Here is a 21247-nt window from a genome sequence, read left to right as displayed (position 1 = left end):
CACAAATAATATCCCTTTCAGACGATGGCACTAAGACACTTCTTCTAAAGTATTTTGTGTCATGTTGTGGTATGGTAGATTTAGCTCGTCATCTGCTGTTGAATAATGCTTCAAAATAAGTTATTACAATAATAATGCGTTAGTATAAAGGTGAGTTATTGATATTATGAGTTAGTGTGTTAATGTTGAGAATAAGTTATTTAGTTTATGATAGAAACGTAGAAGTATTTATTTTATATATTTAGTTTCTACGTTAAAATGTCATATGTAAGGCTATATAAAGGCCTCTAATTTACTTGTAATATGCATCAAATATAAAACAATTATCTCTTTATATTATTTACTCTCTCCTTTACCAACAAGTTTGGTATCAGAGCACTATAGACAAGAGAGAAATTTTAAGAGCAACGCAGCTCCTCTCTGTCTAAATCAGGTAAGATCAAATAAAAAATTAGTGAGTGAAATATACGGAGTTTTCCCATAAAATAATTTTTTAGAGTGTCATGGCCACTAATGGAGTCTCCACCAGTTCTCAACCATTAATTCCCAGTTTTGATGGGGATAAATATGAGTTTTGGTCGATTAAAATGAGAACTTTGTTTAAATCTCAAGAGCTATGGGATTTAGTTGAAGATGGTTTTGACGACTCGGATGTCGAGCAACAAAGATTGAAAGAAAATAGGAAAAAAGATGCAAAAGCGCTCCTATTTCTTCAATCATCTGTTCATGAAAATACTTTCTCCAGAATTGCATCAGCAGCAACTTCGAAGGAGGCATGGCAAATTTTAAAAACTGAATTCAAAGGCTCGGATAAGGTAATCGCTGTTAAGCTTCAAACGCTACGCCGCGATTTTGAAACTTTAAATATGCAAAATAATGAGTCCGTGCAGGATTACCTATCTAGAGTTAGTACAATTGTGAATAAAATGAAGTTTTATGGGGAAGATATTTCAAACAAAACAGTGGTTCCAAAATTTTTGAGAAGTCTTACTTCTAGATTTGATTCTATTGTCGCTGCAATTGAAGAAGCTCATGATATGTCAACTTATTCTTTTGATGAATTAATGAGTTCTTTGCAAGCTCATGAAGAACGATTAAATCGTTCAAAAGAAAAGAATGAAGAAAAGGCATTTCAGGTGAAGGGAGAGTCTTCAAAAGAAAATGACAATAATAATTTTGGTGGACGTGGAAATGGTAGATGTGGTTTCCGCGGTCGAGGTCGTGGCGGTGGCAGAGGCCGTGGCCAATATTTTGGGCAGCGACAACATGGGCAAAAGTCGTCCATTCAATGTCATCATTGTAAAAAATTCGGTCACAAAGAAGCAAATTGTTGGATAAAGGCACAAAATCAAAAACAAAATCAAGCAAATTTTGCGGAAAAAGAAGAGGTGGAAACTCTTTTTATGGCACACTTTCATGACAATGCAGTCTCGGATGATGTCTGGTTTGTTGATAGTGGTTGTTCAAACCATATGTCTGGTTCACAGTCTTTGTTCATGGATTTAGACGCCTCACAAAAATCAGAAGTACGCCTTGGTGATGACAAGGTAGTACAAGTCGATGGTAAAGGTACAATTACTCTTTCCACTAGCTCTGGCAAGAAGAAATTAATTCATAATGTGTTGTTTGTACCTAGTTTAGCTCATAATTTATTGAGTGTGGGACAGTTGATGTCTAGTGGGTATAAGGTCTTATTTGATGATGATAGCTGCACAATATTGGATAAGAAATCCGGGCAAACTGTAGTTACTATTAGTATGACCCAAAATAAGATGTTTCCGTTAGACATAAATTGTTTTGAAAAGAAGGTTTTTATGGCTAAGAAGTTATGTGAGTCTGATTTATGGCACTTACGATATGGTCACTTGCATGAAAATGGATTAAAACTCCTAAAAAGGAAAGACATGGTCTTAGGGTTACCAGAGGTTGCTGACCTAGAATTTTGTGAAGGGTGTGTCCTTGGGAAGCATAGAAGAAGTTCATTTCCTGTTGGGCAATCGTGGAGAGCGTCTAAATGCCTTGAACTAGTGCACGCAGATTTGTGTGGACCAATGAAAACTCCATCTATGAATGGAAGTTATTATTTCTTGTTGTTGTTACTCGATGACTACAAATAGAATGAGTTGGGTATATTTCTTAACCTCAAAATCTGATTCTTTTGAAGTATTCAAAAAGTTCAAAGTGCTTGTAGAAAAACAACGGAAAGGTCATAAAGATACTCCGTACAGACAGGGGAGGTGAGTTTTGCTCGCAAGAGTTTGATAACTTTTGTGAAGAGCATGGTATTCGTAGGGAGCTTACTGCACCACGCACTCCGCAACAAAATGGCATTGCTGAACGGAAAAATCGTACTGTTGTTGAAATGGCCAGAAGTATGTTAAAGGCGAAACACTTCCAAATAAGTTAAGGCGATAAGCTTGCTACATCAGTCTATCTTCTAAATTTATCACCCACAAAAGCGATTCTTAACAAAACACCTTATGAAGCATGGCGAGGTTCTAAGCCTCGGGTAAGTCATTTAAGAGTTTTTGGTTGTGTAGCCTATACTTTAATAAAATCCTATCGCCACAAGCTTGAGGAAAAATCCGAGAAATGTGTGTTTATTGGTTATAGTATGAAATCTAAAGCATATAGGTTATATGATCCTGTTAGTGGCAAGATTATTATAAGTAGAGATGTGGTGTTTAATGAAGATGCTAGCTAGCCATGGAACAGTAATGATGATAGATCGGTTCTATTTCCCGAAGATGATGAAATGCCAAAAGCAACAATTGAGGAGCCTGAGAATTCTTCTTCTTCACTGGAAAATGGTGGTGGCTCTAGCTATAATTCACCAATTTCAAATCCTTCTGCTAGCACAATTCAAACACCGCCCAGCTCACCATTAAATAATTCATCTCCTACGAGTGCATCTTCAAGCTCGTCTGAAGAGACACCTCCTAGGCGTTTTAGATCACTTCGAGATGTGTACGAAAATTGTAATTTTGCTTTATATGCCTCAGATCCTCTTACTTATGATGATGCTGCAGAAAGTAAAAAATGGCAGGATGCAATGCACGAGGAGATGAAATCCATTGAGAAAAATGCTACTTGGGAGTTGGTAAATCCACCCGAAGGGAAGAATGTTATAGGGCTGAAATGGGTGTTTAGAACAAAGTATAATGCAGATGGAAGTGTACAAAAGCACAAAGCACGGTTAGTTGTTAAAGGATATGCACAACAATATGGAGTTGACTTTGATGAAACATTCTCACCCGTGGCTCGCTTTGAAACGGTGAGAACTTTCTTGGCCTTAGCTGCGCAACTTAATTGGCCTGTTTTTCAGTTTGATGTGAAGTCAGCTTTTTTAAATGGAGAATTGAATGAGGAAGTATATGTGTACCAACCGGAAGGTTTTGTGAAAAATGGAGAAGAAGACAAAGTCTACAAGTTGAGAAAGGCTTTGTATGGTCTTAAACAAGCTCCGCGCGTATGGTATAATAAAATTGACTCTTATTTCCATGAGTCTGGATTTACAAGGAGCGAAAATGAGCCGACTCTTTATTTGAAAAAATGTGGTAGTGAGTTTTTGGTGGTATGTCTATATGTTGATGATATGATCTACATGGGATCGTCGGACTCAATTGTTGCTGAGTTCAAATCTTCTATAACAACAACAACAACAACATCAGAGCCTTAATCCCAAAATGATTTGGGGTCGGCTGACATGAATCATCCTTTCGAACCGTCTATGGGTGAACGCACGCCTCAAAATGCGAATAAAAAAGGGAAGATAAAAAACAAAAGGGAGAACGAAAATGTAATGGAAAGTCAAGGTGAACTTAGGGGTTTTAAAATCGAATTCCGTCTTTCTTTTATAAAAACTTAAAATTTAAATCGAGAGAAAAAGGTTAAAACGATTTTTAAAAACCGAAATAGAGTTAAGGATCCGGAATGAACCAGGTAAAATCTATAAGAAAGTGGTTGTTGAAAGAGTGTGTAATAAAGGAGAGAAAAATAAATAAATTAATTTCTTTAAATTAAATAAATAAAAAAACACTAAATTTGTCAAAAAACATCAAATACTAAAAATCCACATGTATCCTTTCCCTCCATTGTGCCCTCTCCGTCACCATACTCTCCTCAAGTCCCAGAACTCTCATATCGTGCTCTATCACTCTCAACCATGTCTGTCTCGGTCTTCCTCTGCCTCTAGGGACCTTTTCTGTTCTCCAAGTCTCCGGCCTCCTAATCAAAAGGCGTCCATAGGTCTCCTTCTCACATGGCCAAACCATCTTAGTCGGTTTTCCATCATCTTGTCCTCTATTGGCGCCACTTTTACCTTTTCCCTAATCACCTCATTCCTTAACCGATCTTTCCTTGTATGTCCGCACATCCACCTCAACATGCGCATCTCCGCCACACTCATCTTTTGAATGTGACAATGTTTCACGCCCAACACTCGGAGTCGTAAAGTAGAAGCAGAGCCTAATTGCCGTGCGATAAAATTTTCCCTTTAATCTTTGGGGCATATCTTTATCGCATAGAAACCCTGAAGCACTCTTCCATTTCAACCATCCCGCTTTAATTCTGTGAGCCACATCTCCGTCTAACTCCCCATCTTTTTGAATAATAGATCCTAGATATCTGAAGAAATCCGAACTCTCAACAACATTCCCATCGAAAATAAGAGTCAAATCTTCTATGATGAATAAATTTGAGATGTCGGATTTGGGATTGTTACATTATTTTCTTGGTTTGGAAGTGAAGCAAGATGAAAATGGCATTTTTATATCTCAAGAGAAATATGCAGTAGACTTGGTTAAAAGGTTTAATTTGTTGGGTTGCAAAACATCAAGCACTCCAATGAATATAAATGAGAAATTGTCATCAAATGATGACACTGGTGATGTTAATGTCAGATATTATCGACAAATGGTAGGTGGTTTAAACTACTTAAGTCACACTAGGCCTGATATTGCATATTCAGTGAGCTTGGTTTCCAGGTTTATGCATAATCCGTCAAAACAACATCTTGGAGCAGTTAGAAGAATTTTGAAGTATGTAGCCGGCACTACCGAATATGGAATTTTCTATTCGAAAGTATCAGATTTCAAGTTAGTTGGATACACAGATAGTGATTGGGCCGGTTGTCTTGATGATCGAAAAAGCATTTCGGGTTATGTTTTTACTCTTGCTTCGGGAGCTATTTCATGGAGTTCAAAGAAGCAAGAGACGGTAGCTTTATCCTCATCTGAAGCAGAATATGCGGCAATTTCTTCAGCTACATGTCAAGCTATTTGGCTTAGACGGTTGCTAAAAGATCTTCTTCATGAGCAAAAGTCTCCTACAACTATTTACTGTGACAATAAAGCGGCAATATCACTCACAAAGAATGCCGTTTTTCACAGCAGGACTAAGCACATTGATATTCGTCATCATTTCATTCGTGACATGGTTGCAAAAGGAATGATCGAGCTCAAGTTTTGTGGAACAAATCAACAAGTAGCAGATATCCTAACGAAGTCACTTTCAATAGCAAAAGTTGACGATTTCCGATCACAGATGGGTGTTTGCAAGCTTTGAAGCAAGGGGGTGTGTTGAATAATGCTTCAAAATAAGTTATTACAATAATAATGCGTTAGTATAAAGGTGAGTTATTGATATTATGAGTTAGTGTGTTAATGTTGAGAATAAGTTATTTAGTTTATGATAGAAACGTAGAAGTATTTATTTTATATATTTAGTTTCCACGTTAAAATGTCATATGTAAGGTTATATAAAGGCCTCTAATTTACTTGTAATATGCATCAAATATAAAACAATTATCTCTTTATATTATTTACTCTCTCCTTTACCAACATCTGCTTTGAGCATTTGCCATTTAGTAAAGGTTTCGAGGAAATAAGGAAAGAACATCCAAAATAAGACGGAATTAACAAAGCTTTAAAATAGACTCTTACGAAATGAAAAATGTCAAAAACCTGAGAACTCATATGCTGACCAACGAAAGAGTTCGATATACTCTATTACCTAGCAAGTAGTCTGAAGTCAGTATAACAGATCTACATTATGTAATAGATAGTATGTACAATGCAAAACCTGACATATATACAGTAAAATCATAACGTATTAAGACTCATAACATTCTGCCAACAGTAAAAGCCGGGATGATGGAGCTTCTTACAAAGGCGCTTCAAAGTGACTGCCTACCAACTCAAAGTTAGTAGCACGTAGTGGTTGAGAATGAGTTGTCCTAAGATCTCTGTAAGGAGAACTCTCCGTGCTCCTACTCCTCGTCCACAACTTGATAACTTTACGACCTGTATTATGTGATTCCCGACTTTTGCTGATTCCAGGGACCGACCTTGACTTACTCATTAGTTTCAACACTCTCAGATCCTCCTGAGACAACTTTACTCCAAGGCTTTTCTTAGCATCATAAATGGATGGATATATCTTCAGCGACATGTTTTTGGTGGGGGAAGAAAATGGTAAGGGCGAGAGGCCATGATCTCTTTGGTCGATGCGTTTAATCCCACTAATCAGCCGGTGTAAGAGTGTTATGAGCGTGCGGATGTATGCGTCTGTCTTCTCCTTTTTGGCATGATACAGTGTCTGCAGCCGTATTATGTGTCAACTTCCCCCTGACTTTTTACTGAATTTAGGGCTGTTCAATCAAAATTGAGATTCATGAGCTTGTTATTAGGTGAAAGGCGTTGAAAGCTGCACTATTAAAGTTTTACTAACCTCGAGTTTGCCCACTCTCCTACCCAACCGAAACCTTGGTGTGCTCTGTCCACCAAGAAAAAGAAAAAGTAAAAAGTGAGTATCGTGAAAAAGGGTCTGCCAATTTAGATTAAGGGTGTGTTTGGATAGCAAAAGTGGAGGCAAGGGGAGGGGAGGGGGAAAGAGGGAGGGAAAGGGAGAGAAGGGAAGGGGAGGGGGAATGGAGTGTGGATGTTTGGGTACAATTTCCATCCAAATCTTGCCTATTGTGGAGAGGTTTTAATTAGGCTTGGAGGAGGGAAATTGGATCCCTCCAAATCTCTCCCCCTCCATTTCCCTCCACCCTCATTTGCTATCCAAACAAAGGATTTTAAATCCCCTACTCTGCCTCCCTTTCTTTTCCCTCCAAACCTCTCAATCCAAACACACCCTAAGTGTACGCAGATCAGTAGGGTTCACAAAAAAGGAAAAATTGTACGTAGTAGTAATTGTTTTAGATCAAGATTCAAGAACTGATGCATGGAGGGTAGTAACTTACTTCAGAGTGTTCATTGCCATTGGAGAAAGCCATTCAAGGATCTTCTCCATTTTAGCTTTACTTTTAGGAACCTCGAGCTGCAAAATTATGAAAACTAACTGATTAGAACCAACATAAAATGTAGGATGCTCAGAAAATTTTACAAAGTAATGAATGTAGCTGTCTTTTAATCTCAATACGCCCAACCTTGCATGTACAACGATTACAGGAGCCCCATCATAACTCCTAACATAAAAAATGTAACATTGTGTTAGAATATAAAACGAATCAAGGAACTTCAATCATCAGCTTAAGCTTTTGGTTGAGATGGTTTCTTGACATGGTATCAGAGCCTGGTGACCAAAAGGTCACGGGTTCGAATCCCACCCCCTCTATTCTAAAGTGGATAATCGAATGTGCCGGGAATCCGCTCGCACCCACACTTCAAGCCCAAAAAGAAAAAAAGGGCCCTTCGTGTGAGGGGGAGTGTTAGAATATAAAACGAATCAAGGAACTTCAACCATCAGCTTAAGCTTTTGGTTGAGATGGTTTCTTGACACATTGGGATATAAATATAGTACCTCATCTTTTGAATCTAGTTTCCGCAAATTACAACGCAGAAAATCCTTAACACTTGCTGGTAATCCATGATACAGTGTGTCCCTTATATTAGGGGATAGAGAAGGTAATCCACGATACAGTGTGTCCCTTACATTAGGGGGTAGAGAAGTTGGTCTGGATGCCTGAAAGGTCACATATATCCCATTCAGATATCATCTGACTATTATCAATACATAATGACGAAAGTAAAATATGACAACTTACAATGTTATCCATCTGATTAATATCGTTTGCATAGTGCAAAGCAAGACCAGCAGGACTTAGCCTTGGACTACTTATATATGCTAGATTTATGATCATGTGTTACTCGACCTGCCATTTCATATTCATCATTAGTAATGTCCCCAAAATCTGTGCATCTCCGTTACGCAGGTACTTGAATCTTCAGCAAAACAAATGGAAAATATTGCAGTGGTAGGCTAGCACTTGTAAAACACATGTTCGAAATACTTTTGTTATCTTTTGGCGTATGAAGGCATCTATATCAACAAACTTCTCAATGACCTGCATTTAGATTAATGTAGTCCAGGATATGTTGAATCAGGAATGTAATGAGATACATGAAAAGAGGATGGAAAGGAAAAAAAAAGATGAGTTACAGTTTTCGAATCTCTTAGTGATAGCTTGGGTAGAAATATGAAATTAAACTTTGTCCAACCTAAATAATGTAAAAGTAGGCTAGCAAGAGAAAGCAGTATATCTCCTCCAACTTTTTTGACCAAAGAGATTTCTTCTTCAAACTCATCACAATCTTCTTCTGTTGTCGTAGCTCACTGTTCAGCATCATGAGATACTCTCCTGCAGTTTAGAAAGCAATTGAGTGTTAAACAACATGCCAACACCGAATAATGCATTTCACAGTTACCTCAACAAACCACAAGCTAAGACTCATAATCTTGACACCACAACTTCATAACAAATGTTGGAGATTCATTGACACGTCATGAGACTGTTTTGCACCAATCTTTCAGAATTCAAGTAGTCACAGCAACTGGTCACGTCTGAAAGAGATGTTACTTGTCACAATTTTTGACAAATTAAGACCTCATTGCAATTGGGGTATAAAGCAGGGCTTATCAACGGAAAGTACACCCAGGGTTGTTTACGCAGAGTTTGGGAAGGTACACATCGAAATTACGCAGACCAAAAAGTTATCAGAGGCTAACTTAAAAAATGAAACTATTGCCTCATGAAAATTACAAAATATAGAAAGTGATGAACCATTGTGTTTTGTTTATCTGCAAATTTAAATCAAGAAAGACTAACCTTTACGAGGTAGATTAAGGGCCCTCATTTCTTCAACCTTTTGTCTGTAGTCTTGTTCATATCTGTCCAAAGCGTTCAGCTCGTGATATAATTCCTACATGACAAAACATTGTCTATCGTTTAGGAAAGATAAATAAAAAAGAAGAGCTCCCTAAATTTAGAAGCACCAACTAAAGAAAACAATTTTCTTATTTTGCATCAGTCGTCTAGGAGTAATATTCAAACTGAAATCTTAGCGCAGTGTGACCTTTTAATGATGGAAGTAAAAAACCATGGGCTGCGCACACCTACGCACTATGTTAATAGAGAATGACGAAGAGAAAAGTGTCGGCCAAAGTAAACTGGGAGTATATACCTCCTTATTAGGGCTTGTTTCGGATGAGAGTAATAATTAAGGAAGTAATAGAGCTAAAATGAACTAAAAAATGGAAGGAAGGGATCGAGGTTGAAGATAGAAATGGGTAAATATAGTGTAATAGTCCATCCATTAAGGGAGTAATTGTTACCCACCCCCTCCAAGTAATTATTACCTCCATATAGAGGTAATAATTCCTCCCTCACCTACTCTTTCCACCCTCCACAACCAGCACAAAGCACCAATCTCCTCTCATTTCTTCTTAGGGGTGTTTGGTTCAACGCATAAAGGTATGAGGTATGGGTTTGGAATGAGCCAAATCCATACCAATACCAAGTGTTTGTTTGACAAAAATAGGGTTTCATACTCATACCTCAAACCCATGAGGTATGGGTTTCTCATACCCAGGGGGGAGGTGGGTATGAAATTGATACCCATGGATATCAAGTAATAAAACCAAAAAACATGAAAAAAATTTAAATGGAACATTTTAAATGTACTTTTTTTTTACATTTATTTGATTAACTCTTCATTTTCGTGATTTTTTAGTATCAAAAATAATTATTTTTAATGTTGTATTTTAGATTTTTTTAACTTTGGTGAAGTTCGATCTCATTCCACCCAAAATTGAAACAAACACATGGTATGAGGAATCAAGTTCCAAACCCATACCACCCGGGTATGATTTCTGATTCCAAACCCATACCCACGCGCGAACCAAACACCCCCTTATTTTAGCTCTCATTAATCCCTTAATAATTACTCCATACCAAAATATCCCCGACTACGCCATCCTTGGTACCCTAGTACCTCAAAGGCTCCTTTAAAGCGCAAAAATACCAACTATCTTTACAGTGAAACAAGAAAACTACTTCAGATACTTAAATTTCCCAGTTCACTTTACAACAACGAATAAAGAACGCCAGACATCAAGATATACCTGCATATTCCACATTGATCACAGTGGTACTGCTTTTTAGAAACCTACATGCAACATCAAAGTCATCTTACCAATGTTAGTGATTACGATTTGTGGTTGGCAGCCAAATAATGGACCAAATTGACCAAACAAAAGTTCTTTCTTACATCTTCGTCGAAGAAATTGCATTCGGAACAAAAATAATTGTTTGGCATAAATCATGACAATAATAACTTTTGAACTCCCAAAATAGCATGCATCAAGACAATGTTTTGTCATTTAAAAATTTGATCAAAGTTTAGCTACGTGTTAGATTCAAAGGTAGGTAACAATATTGGGGAATTGGGGAACATTAAATGATACGTGTATTTTATATAGTTTATAAGCCTTTTATGCACGTATTTCTATGCGATTCTCGTGGTTCTATGCTACGAAATGCCACGAATATTCTACTTTGGTTTGTTTTGCTTTATTTACAGGAATGGACCCGGAAGTGGTAGAATCAAGCCTATTATCGTCCACTTTGCTTGCATTTAGAGGATGATTGGATTTGGAGCGGAAATACTGCTGTTATGGGATGCATGGAGTAATTTCGGAAGCTAAATCACCAAGTCACGGCTGAAACTAATGACACAAGTAGCTGGCTGAGTCAAAGTCACTCGATCGAAGGCTATTATGATCGATCGAGTAGTTTTGGATAGCAGAAGACTTCGATCGAGTGAAGTCCATGTTCGATCAAATTGCGCATAATTGGAGTTCCTCGATCGAGTAGGTTTTCTACTCGATCGAGAGGTTTTGCTCTGAATATGTTCCATCGAGTAGTTCTAAACCGTTCGTTCGAGTGATTCGCTAATGGGATCGGGCTGTTTTAGTTTTATTTCGTTTTCTAGGTTTAATAATTGTCTTTCCTATAAATAGGAAAGCCGACATTTGGTTTTGAGACACCACTTCATACATTACTTTTCTCCCTTTTACTGTTGAACTCTGCTTTTTCCTCTTTTCCGGATCTAATTCACTGTAACTCTCTCTTTCTCTTTTATCCTTTTCCTCTTTTACTCTCTTTAATTTACGATGCTTATTATTCCTTTATCTTTCACTCTTGCTTTGTTTACTACTATGTCTAGATAAATCTCTTGCTAGGATTTAGGGGATTCGATGATTATTGTTAGTTGCTAATTAGGTTTACAGATCTTTCATTGTTATCATGTCTTTGTTGTTAATCACTGCAATTAACTGTAACTAGCTACTTGAATCGATGCATTTAGCTTAATTAATCTTGGTAAGCCTTAACCTAGACCGGAAGGTTGGAAGGGGTGAGTCCCGTAGTGAACAATAAGATGCTTTAGTGAGGGCGGAAGCTAAGCTAATAGTATTTTAGGGTGAATTGAGACCGGAAGGAGATATTCTTTACCCCTTAGACCGATACAATTGACTGATCTGTGACCTTAGCTGCAATTAACCGATATTCATTGATGACCCGACAATCCTAGTTCTCTTCCTTTATTGTTAATCTGTCTTATATCTTTCTCTTACTTTAAGCTCTTTAGTTTAGTTCAAACATTTCAAACCCCCCATCTTGTGACCTCAGACGGAATAAATTGACAAGTAGATAGTGACTGCCTCCCTGTGGAGATCGACCCTACTTACCGCTGACTTCTGTTAGTAGTACTTAGATATTTATTTTTGGTACTGAAACGACGGTATCAAATTTTGGCGCCGTTGCCGGGGAGGCAACTACTTTATTTACTTGTTTATTTTTGTCTGTCTTTAGCCTCAAGGGATTTATTCCTTAAGGCAGTTCTCATCTTTTTTTCTTAGTGTTGTTTTGATAGGTTCTATAGGTCCTACCTAGACAATTCTAGGTAAAAGATCGTCAAAGGGAAGGCTTGAGTACCTTTGACCTCCACCTATGTTCCATCCTATGGCGCAGCAGGTGGATTACTGTAAAAGATGTGGTGCTGGTGGGCACAATGCCACTGTTTGTTTAATAGGAAACGATGAAGTTTGCGCGTTTAAACAGCGTAGACAAGCCAGTCAACCTTTTGAAATTGTGCCGCCACATCCGCTTTATCAATGGGGCTATCAAAAGCCTCTATTCATTTGGCCACCACAACAACAAGCTCCTCCTCCTGATAGACAGAAAGAAGAGATTGCGGAACTGAAATCTTTGATAAAGACACTTGCATTTAAAATGCATGAGTATGATAGATATACGTACGCTCAAATCGATGATCTTGAGTCTCAACTAGCTCAGTTAGCCGCTGAGACAACCTTTAGGCACGCAGAGAGTGGTTTTACCCATGAAGGACCCGAGTTGCCTATCGATGCTGATGATTTGTATGACTCGGAATGCGATTATCTATCTGAAAATAATGCAAGCTACGAAGATTTCTACGCTGCACTAGAACAATCACTCGATCGAGCTAGTAATAGTGTTCGATCGAGTGAAATATCTGAGGAAGTATTCGATCGAACAGAAAATTTCACTCGATCGAACAACAACTATAAGAAATATCTCGATCGAGCATGCTCTTGTGTTCGATCAGTAAAAATCAAGAGGAAAGCTGTCGATCGAGTTCTGCCTTTACTCGATCGACTACTTTGGCCATGGAGAGCAATGATTTGTCACTTGGGTCCGTTTTGGATGACGAATTTGCTGAAGACAATGGTTATTGTGAATCTCCCCTTTTCAAAGCCGAGATGGACACGCTAGAGGCTGCGATATATGGGACAGAACCCACCAAGGAGGGTAACGAGAAGGTAGCTGAGTCAGCGATTGTTCCTAGCACGGAAGAGGTAAAATACTCTTTTGTCAATGATTCCGACGTTAGGGGCGACCGACTTGAGGTAGTTAATGATAATTTTATTAAGTCTGATAGTAAAATACCTCATTTGACTCATGTTGTTTCTTTTGATGCTCTACCCCCTCCCAGATGGACAAATAATTTAACAATTTTTCACCATACTTGTCATCAGAAATTCGTTAAACTGAAACGTCGCCTTAGATTATTCTTAATTGCTCCTGAGCTCCTTTATTTTCCACCGACGGTCAATTCGAGCTTTTATATTCCGCCCTTATCTGGAGGGCAGAATTATTTTGTGGATAAATTTGGGAGATGTCATAGGAAATATGTTAGGCTTAAACGGTGGTACATTTCAATTTCCTATATTATTATTCTATTATGGTGCTACTTACAGTTTTGTGTAGCACATGCGCAGTTATTTGATCGGTTGCTGCGTGCTTTGAGCTGTTTTGACTGGGCTCAATTGGATTTGCTGACTGAAAGAAAAGGAGGTCGAGCTGGGACCTGTCTGAAACTAGCGCTACCCGGGAGGCAACCCGGAGTTTTTTTTACTTGTCTTTTCAAACATTTTAGCTTTGTGTGTAATAATTGGTTTTTTAAACGATAAACCGGTACAGTTAAGCTAGTTTAGCTTGTTTTGTTAGTTTCACGGACTGTTTATTGAGTCTTTGCAGGAATCTATTATGGATGGCTCGATCGAGTACTTTATATACTCGATCGAACCCTTTTGTTGATGATTCACTCGATCAAGCAAAGCTTCTTTTCGATCGAGTGCCTGCCAAAGACGATCTTTCGATCGAGAGCCCTACTTCCTCGATCGATAGCTTATGCAATCTAATGTACTCGATCGAGTACTAAATCTTCTCGATTGAGTACCATCACGTGAATTTGGCTGATTTACTTCCTGTGACGCTGATATGGAGCTGTTAGCGACCTCCCATGTTCATGGTCGGTTTGGGGAGGCCTCTCCTTTACGTTGTCTTATGAGTTTTCCGCATCTCCAATCTCTCTCTTTTTTAGTTTGCATTTTCCTTTCCTTAATCTAGAGTACAATGAGGGTATTGTACGGTTTGGTTTGGAGTGGTTATGCATCCATATATGTGTCTGCATTTATGTTTTTATTGCATTTCTGTTATCACGTTTAATTTTCGAAAATTCCCTAAAATTTCAAAAATTTCACGTTTCTTTTTAGTATATAGGTCGAGTCGGAACGGTTGATTTCCGTGATGATATTTCACAGTAACTTGTCATTTTTGCTTGAGCCCTGCATCTAATTGACAGTTATTAGTTTAGTCATGCGCATATCTACGAGTTAATGTTGAAAATATAGTTGACAGTGTAGACTTGACCTGATAATTTGGCAATCTACTTTACAATTTCTGAGTTTTAGAGCCATATAACTGGTGACATTCATGACCAGTTCATTAGGAATTGAGAGTAGTACTCCTTGCATAACATGTTTATCACTTTTGCACATTTATGAAATTCGATTGCTTGTCAATTGCATACATTCGGGTTTGTGGTCGGTGTCACATGCAGGGAGGTGTTTGCAAATTTTCCCTTTCTTTCATTTTCACCCATTTAGCTCCACATTAGCCAAATATAGCCTTTTTGACCCATTAGCTACACCCAAAATTTAGCCTGCCTTGTCAAGCTATTTTAGTGTGACTTTTGTGGTATATTCATCCTTGTTGCGAGTTTGTCCTGTTTTCATTTGTTTAGGAGTTGGTCGAAATGAGGAAGAATGAGGAAAAGAAAAGAAAGAAAGAAATGATGCAAAAAGAAAATGAAAAGGAGACGTGGAAAAGAAAGAAAAAGAAAATAAAAAAAAATAAAAAAAAAAGACTCAAATCACGTGTGAAATCAGAAGAAGAAGAAATTCAAAAATGGAAAAAAAGAAGTTGAGTTGAGTTTGAAATGAAAATGAGACCGAATGTGCTTATTTCTATCTTGTGATGGTCTACTCCTCCGTATTATTCATATAGTTTGAGGCGATTGTGTATTGGGTAGTGAGTTTTGTGCCAAAGAAGGGCACTTGTACTTAATTTTCTAGTCAGCTGAGAATTGGATGGTTTTATATGGTCCTGTTTAGGTGCTAGCTTGACGCTTTACCTCCACATTTCCATAAGCTGTTTTGCCCTTTCTCACCTGTAACCTCACTTCACAATATCATTTGTAAGCCCTCGGCTGTGACTGACATTGCTGCTTGGAATGTGTGTATAGTACTTGAATAGTCTATCATTTTTTGTTGCATGCATGTTTATGTAGGTCGCAGTTTAGGTGAGTGACTGTATTATCTTTCTCTCTTACACTTATGTTCACCCTGTGCTTCATGAGAGAAGAGTGACCCGTGAGAGTCCGATTTTGACGGTCTTGCAAGGTCGATAGGTCAGCTTTATTTATGGACATCATATAATTCGTTTGTATATTGACTGTTGTAGCTATGACTGTTAATTTTTGTTTGCATTAAATTAGTTCAAGTAGACAAGTTATAGCTAGCTCTGAGCTTTCTTTTCCGTTCCATTAGTTTGCATTTAGTTTACTCGAGGACGAGTAAAGGTTTGGTTTGGGGAGATTTGATACGTGCATCTTATATAGTCTTTATAAGCCTTTTATGCACGTATTTCTATGCGATTCTCGTGGTTCTATGCTACGAAATGCCCCGAATATTCTACTTTGGTTTGTTTTGCTTTATTTACAGGAATGGACCCGGAAATGGTAGAATCAAGCCTATTATCGTCCACTTTGCTTGCATTTAGAGGATGATTGGATTTGGAGCGGAAATACTGCTGTTATGGGATGCGTGAAGTCATTTCAGAAGCTAAATCACCAAGTCACGGCTGAAACTAACGACACAAGTAGCTGGTTGAGTCAAAGTCACTCGATCGAAGGCTTTTATGATCCATCGAGTAGTTTTGGATAGTAGAAGACTTCGATCGAGTGAAGTCCATGTTCGATCGAATTGCGCATAATTGGAGTTCCTCGATCGAGTAGGTTTTCTACTCGATCGAGAGGTTTTGCTATGAATCTGTTCCATCGAGTAGTTTAAACCGTTCGATCGGGTGATTCGCTAATGGGCTCGGGCTGTTTTAGTTTTATTTCGTTTTCTAGGTTTAATAATTGTCTTTCTATAAATAGGAAAGACGACATTAGGTTTTGAGACACCACTTCATACATTACTTTTCTCCCTTTTACTGTTGAACTCTGCTTTTCCCTCTTTTCCGAATCTAATACACTGTAACTCTCTCTTTCTCTTTTATCCTTTTCCTCTTTTACTCTGTTTAGTTTACGATGCTTATTATTCCTTTATCTTTCGCTCTTGCTTTGTTTACTACTATGTCTAGCTAAATCTCTTGCTAGGATTTAGAGGATTCGATGATTATTGTTAGTTGCTAATTAGGTTTACAGATCTTTCATTGTTATCATGTCTTTGTTGTTAATCACTGCTATTAACTGTAACTAGCTACTTGAATCGATGCATTTAGCTTAATTAATCTTGGTAAGCCTTAACCTAGACCGAAAGGTTGGAAGGGGTGAGTCCCGTAGTGAACAATAAGATGCTTTAGTGAGGGCGGAAGCTAACCTATTAGTATTTTAGGGTGAATTGAGACCGGAAGGAGATATTTGTTGCCCCTTAGTTGACTAATCTGTGACCTTAACTGCAATTAACCGATATTCATTGATGACCCGACAATCCTAGTTATCTTTCTTTATTGTTAATCTCTCTTATTCCTTTCTCTTACTTTAAGCTCTTTAGTTTAGTTCAAACATTTCAAACCCCCCATCTTGTGACCTCAGACGGACTAAATTGACAAGTAGATAGTGACAGCCTCCCTGTGGAGATCGACCCTACTTACCGCTGACTTCTGTTAGTAGTACTTAGGTATTTTTTTTTGGTACTGAAACGACGGTATCATTAAACGTGTTACTAACTGTTGTTTGTTCCTTGAAGGGCACTTCAAACTTGTACCATATCCCTAACTACCTTTACTTGATCATACTTGACTTTGCTTTGATTTTACCATAATACTCGAGAAGTCGAGTTCGTGAGAGTATTTCAGTGAAATAACATGCGGAATGTTATATGGTCCGGTAGTAATATAGCAACATTCCTGGAAGACACATGCTAACATTAACATCAAAAGCAAACACTTATAATCATCTAGCACCAATGAGGCGGTGGGTGATCTCGAAAACATTAGAAAATGGTCATGTTTGATACCGTGATGAACTTACAGGAAGTAGTTGTACATGAGTACATGACCAGTACTATCTCGAAAATAAGCTAGGCATAAAAAGTGAGCAAACTTCCAGAAACCCTATCCTGCCATATTTAATCAAAAGAAAAACAAAATCAGCTCAAATTGATTATTGATTAATTGATCAATAAACTTAATCCAAACCTACACCAATAACCAGCTAAAAAACGAACAATTCATCACCCAAACATTCAAAGCAAATCACCAACTCAAATAATTTAAAAAATAAGACAAATTAAAATAAAAAAAAACCTGATGAGGATTGGGGAGTTTTATGTAGCGGTGATAGGGCGATGATGACATTGACGTTGATTCCGATGCTTCCGCTTGCATGGTTGAGGTGGTCCCGGTCATCAAATTCAGTGTTTGTGAGAGAATGAAAGTGAAGGGAAAAGATGAAGGTGTGTGTGTGTGTGGTTGAGGAAAGAGTTGAGGAATGAGTGGTGAGGACGAGAGTAGAGAATAAGAGAATAGAGGGCAGTACATGAGAGGTTGGCCCAATATCCATTCCGTAAGGATGCTTAACAATCAGGCCCAAGACAGACTATCACTGTTGGAGCGAACAACCCGCCAACACCAACCCGTCAAAATGATCCCAACCCATCCCAACAATTCTCAACTATTCATATTACTATTCATTAGGAATAGTTTTCCCGTGGACATGGCCCACCTGCACGCCCAACCGATCTGTGGACATACAATGGTCTTCTGAAAGCCACGCTCGGCGGCGTAAAAGTATACTTTGACCGGATCATTTTAGATCGTTCGGTTTCGTCTCGGCAAGGGTCTCGAAATGATTAGAGATGTTCGGAGTCGCCACCAAGCATTTTTGGGATGCTTGGAACCCGTTCGAATCCACTTTATACCTCGGTCTAACGAAGCACAAAGCAGTGTTTGACATAGGTACTAAAGATTAGGAATCGTCCCTCTTTAGCATCGTACGCCCTATATAAGGTCGTACACTATCCAAAGTTTCTGAGTAAGAGGTGAAGGTACGTATTGGGAAGCCCTTTAAGTAGACACCCAATCCCGCCCGCGGTAGCGGCCTCTACTGATCGATCTTGGTTGGTTGAATGCAAAAGTTGATAAAACGGTTTAAATGCATGAATGTCCATCCAATAGTTTATACCTAACATGTGATAGCTTTCTAAGTCGGTTGATTTAATCCAAATATCAAGTATAATATGTCGAGTTGGATTTATGGTTGATTTGCATGCAAGACGGAAATTAAATATCCATTTACCAAATTAGGTTTATGGTGCATAACATGATTCATTTGTCTTAGTAAGACGTTTTGCAAATACGATATTTGAATGAGCGAATTAGTCGTCTGATCCGTCCAATATCCGGGTTAGCTGGAGTCGGGATCGTCCTAGACCAATGCTGGAAGGGGAACAGCCCCTGCATCAGGCAGGCAGAAGAGGTGCGAGCCTATTGGCAATGTAAGGACGTCTCCCCTGGTTTAAAAAGAGAAAAAGAAGTGGCATGTTTAGGCGCGGGTCAGTCAACGGTATATGACATGTTCTGACCATTGAAAAACGTTTATAAAACGTGTTGAAAAATGGGTATTTGACCCGTTTTGGTTTGAAAAGGCCGTTTAGGCCGCTTTTATGTTGATTTGAAGAACGAGACTTGAATAACCGTCGTTGTATTGACGATATTCAATGTCGGGTTCGACTTTGCGAACTTGACATGAATAATTTTGAAAATGATTATGAAGGAATTGTTTTAAGTTCATTTAAATATAATTAGTCAATATTCATCATCGTACTCGGGTTAAAATCCGACATGGTATGTAGAACCAAGGATAACTTTGTATTGGTGACTAATACATTTATTTTGAAAATGTAAAGAAATGATAAAAGGCTTTAAAATACCTTCCAAAATGTAAAGAAATGAAATAAAAGGCTTTAAAATACCTTTTAAATGTAGTTAACCAAATATTATCACCAAAACACGGATTAAACCGTCATGGTATTAAGGACCAAGGGTGAAAAATGTTTTATGGATAAAACTTGTAGAAAATGGTTCGAAAATACTTGAAATGGTAAAAACCGATTACAAATATGAAAATGAAAATAGAGGAAAAGAAGAGACCAAACACGGATTGGACTTAAGGCTGGGCAGGGTCCTTTAGGCACGAGCCTATGTGCTACGTAAGTAGCCTCTGCCTCAACCAAAAAGTCTGGTTTCGGCTCATTCTTCCCATGTTTTGGACCATGTTATGCATGATTTAGCATGTTATAATCATGAAACAAGTGAAAACATGATAAAAGGAATTTTTTACACCCTCATACTTACATGCTTGGCTTATGGCGAGAAACCGACGTAAGTGTATCAACTCGTTCGGTCGGAAAAGACTCGGTTTAATACCGTTTTAGTAAGTAAAAGAGTATTTTTTTTAAGTTTAGTGATGGTGTAGTGGTCGAAATGGTCGGTCAAGTGATTTAATGCACGATGACAGTACCAAAAAATGTGTAAGGCTCGTGTTTACGATCGGTAGGTCGTATACACGTGTCAGATTGTGACTTAGGAAGTCGAGTTGAGAATTTTAAGGGAGAAAAGAGGGGGTGGACACTCGCGTAACTTCTCAAATGGTGGCATTTGAGGGGTATTTATAGGAGAATTAGTGGTTGTGTGAGTTTTGAGAGACGTGGCCACCTGGGCTGCTCAACCGAGCCACGTCACACGTCTTCGAGGTGTCTTGTCGCTTTCACACAAATGCAATCATGATTTGTTTTATCCTAGGATTTGTATGCACATGTTTGGTACTTGGCCATTCATGATCCCGGGAAATCTTAACATGGAAGCATTTGAATGGTTTATTTTTTGTGTTTGACTCGGTTTGAGTCGTCGTTGGAGTCGGGATTTGAATTTTGAGTCGGTTTTTGGTTCGGTGTCGGTTCTAACTCTAGTTAGTGTCATTGCGACCCCGTCGTCATGCATTAAATACTCCAGGTACTTTTGAAAAGTTTTATTTTTGAAATCGTTTTAAGTTTTCCGACGTAAAGTTGTACACAAACTGTCGATCAAACGCCGCGGTTCCAAAGCATGTTGTAGTCCGATAATCATCGGGTGTTTGTTGAAGTCTCAGCAGATACTGGGTATCTACAGAGCCCCCACTTTGACTGAGGTTTGGACAGGGCAAAAGTCAAAATCCCCCAGGTCAATCGAAGATTACAACCTGGAGACCAAAGCGACATCGAGGTGGCTCGAAAGAATTCGGGGCAAGGACCTGCCGTCGGGAAGGGCGACGCCAAGGCGACTCGAGGGTACAAGCCAAGGACCTATTGTTGGGAACAGTTTAGAGTCTGTTGACTATCCGTGTGGGTTGTTTAAAGTCCGTTAGACTACGTACAAAGGCTCGCCAGCTATAGGAAGGAGTCATACCTGAGGCATCTTCGGATATGTCGTTAGGTTGTATCTTGCTTGCGGACAAAGGCTTGCCAGCCGTGCTGCATATATAAGGAGGGCTCGCCAGCCGCGTTGCGTGGTAAGGCTCGCTGGCCATGGTGCGTATATGAGGAGGGCTCACCAGCCGCGGTACGTTGTAAGACTCGCCAGCCATGGTGCGTATATGAGGAGGGCTCGCCAGCTACGGTGCGTGGTAAGGCTCGCCAGCCATGTTGCGTATATGAGGAGGGCTCGCCAGCCGCAGTGCATTATAAGGCTCGCCAGTCATGGTACGTTGGAGGTTCGCTAGCCATGGTGCGTATATGAGGAGGGCTCGCCAGCAGCGGTGCGTGGTGAGGCTCGCCAGCCTTGGTGCGTATATGAGGAGGGCTCGCCAGCCGCGGT

At 38.9% G+C, this 21247-nt stretch overlaps 1 long non-coding RNA gene across 1 annotated transcript; it reads right to left on the bottom strand.

Moving 5' to 3' along the window:
* Positions 1-6146: 6146 nt before the first annotated feature.
* Positions 6147-7325, bottom strand: LOC141633316 (uncharacterized). The gene is made up of 3 exons (XR_012538098.1): positions 7247-7325; positions 6730-6774; positions 6147-6649 (listed from the first exon to the last, which is right to left on the bottom strand). It is a non-coding gene; the product is annotated as an uncharacterized LOC141633316 (long non-coding RNA).
* Between the last annotated feature and the right edge of the window lie 13922 nt (positions 7326-21247).

The sequence above is a fragment of the Silene latifolia genome, chromosome Y (genome assembly GCF_048544455.1).
Source record: "Silene latifolia isolate original U9 population chromosome Y, ASM4854445v1, whole genome shotgun sequence".
In the NCBI taxonomy this organism is placed as follows: Eukaryota; Viridiplantae; Streptophyta; class Magnoliopsida; order Caryophyllales; family Caryophyllaceae; genus Silene; species Silene latifolia.
This window is presented reverse-complemented; position numbering and strand designations above follow the sequence as displayed.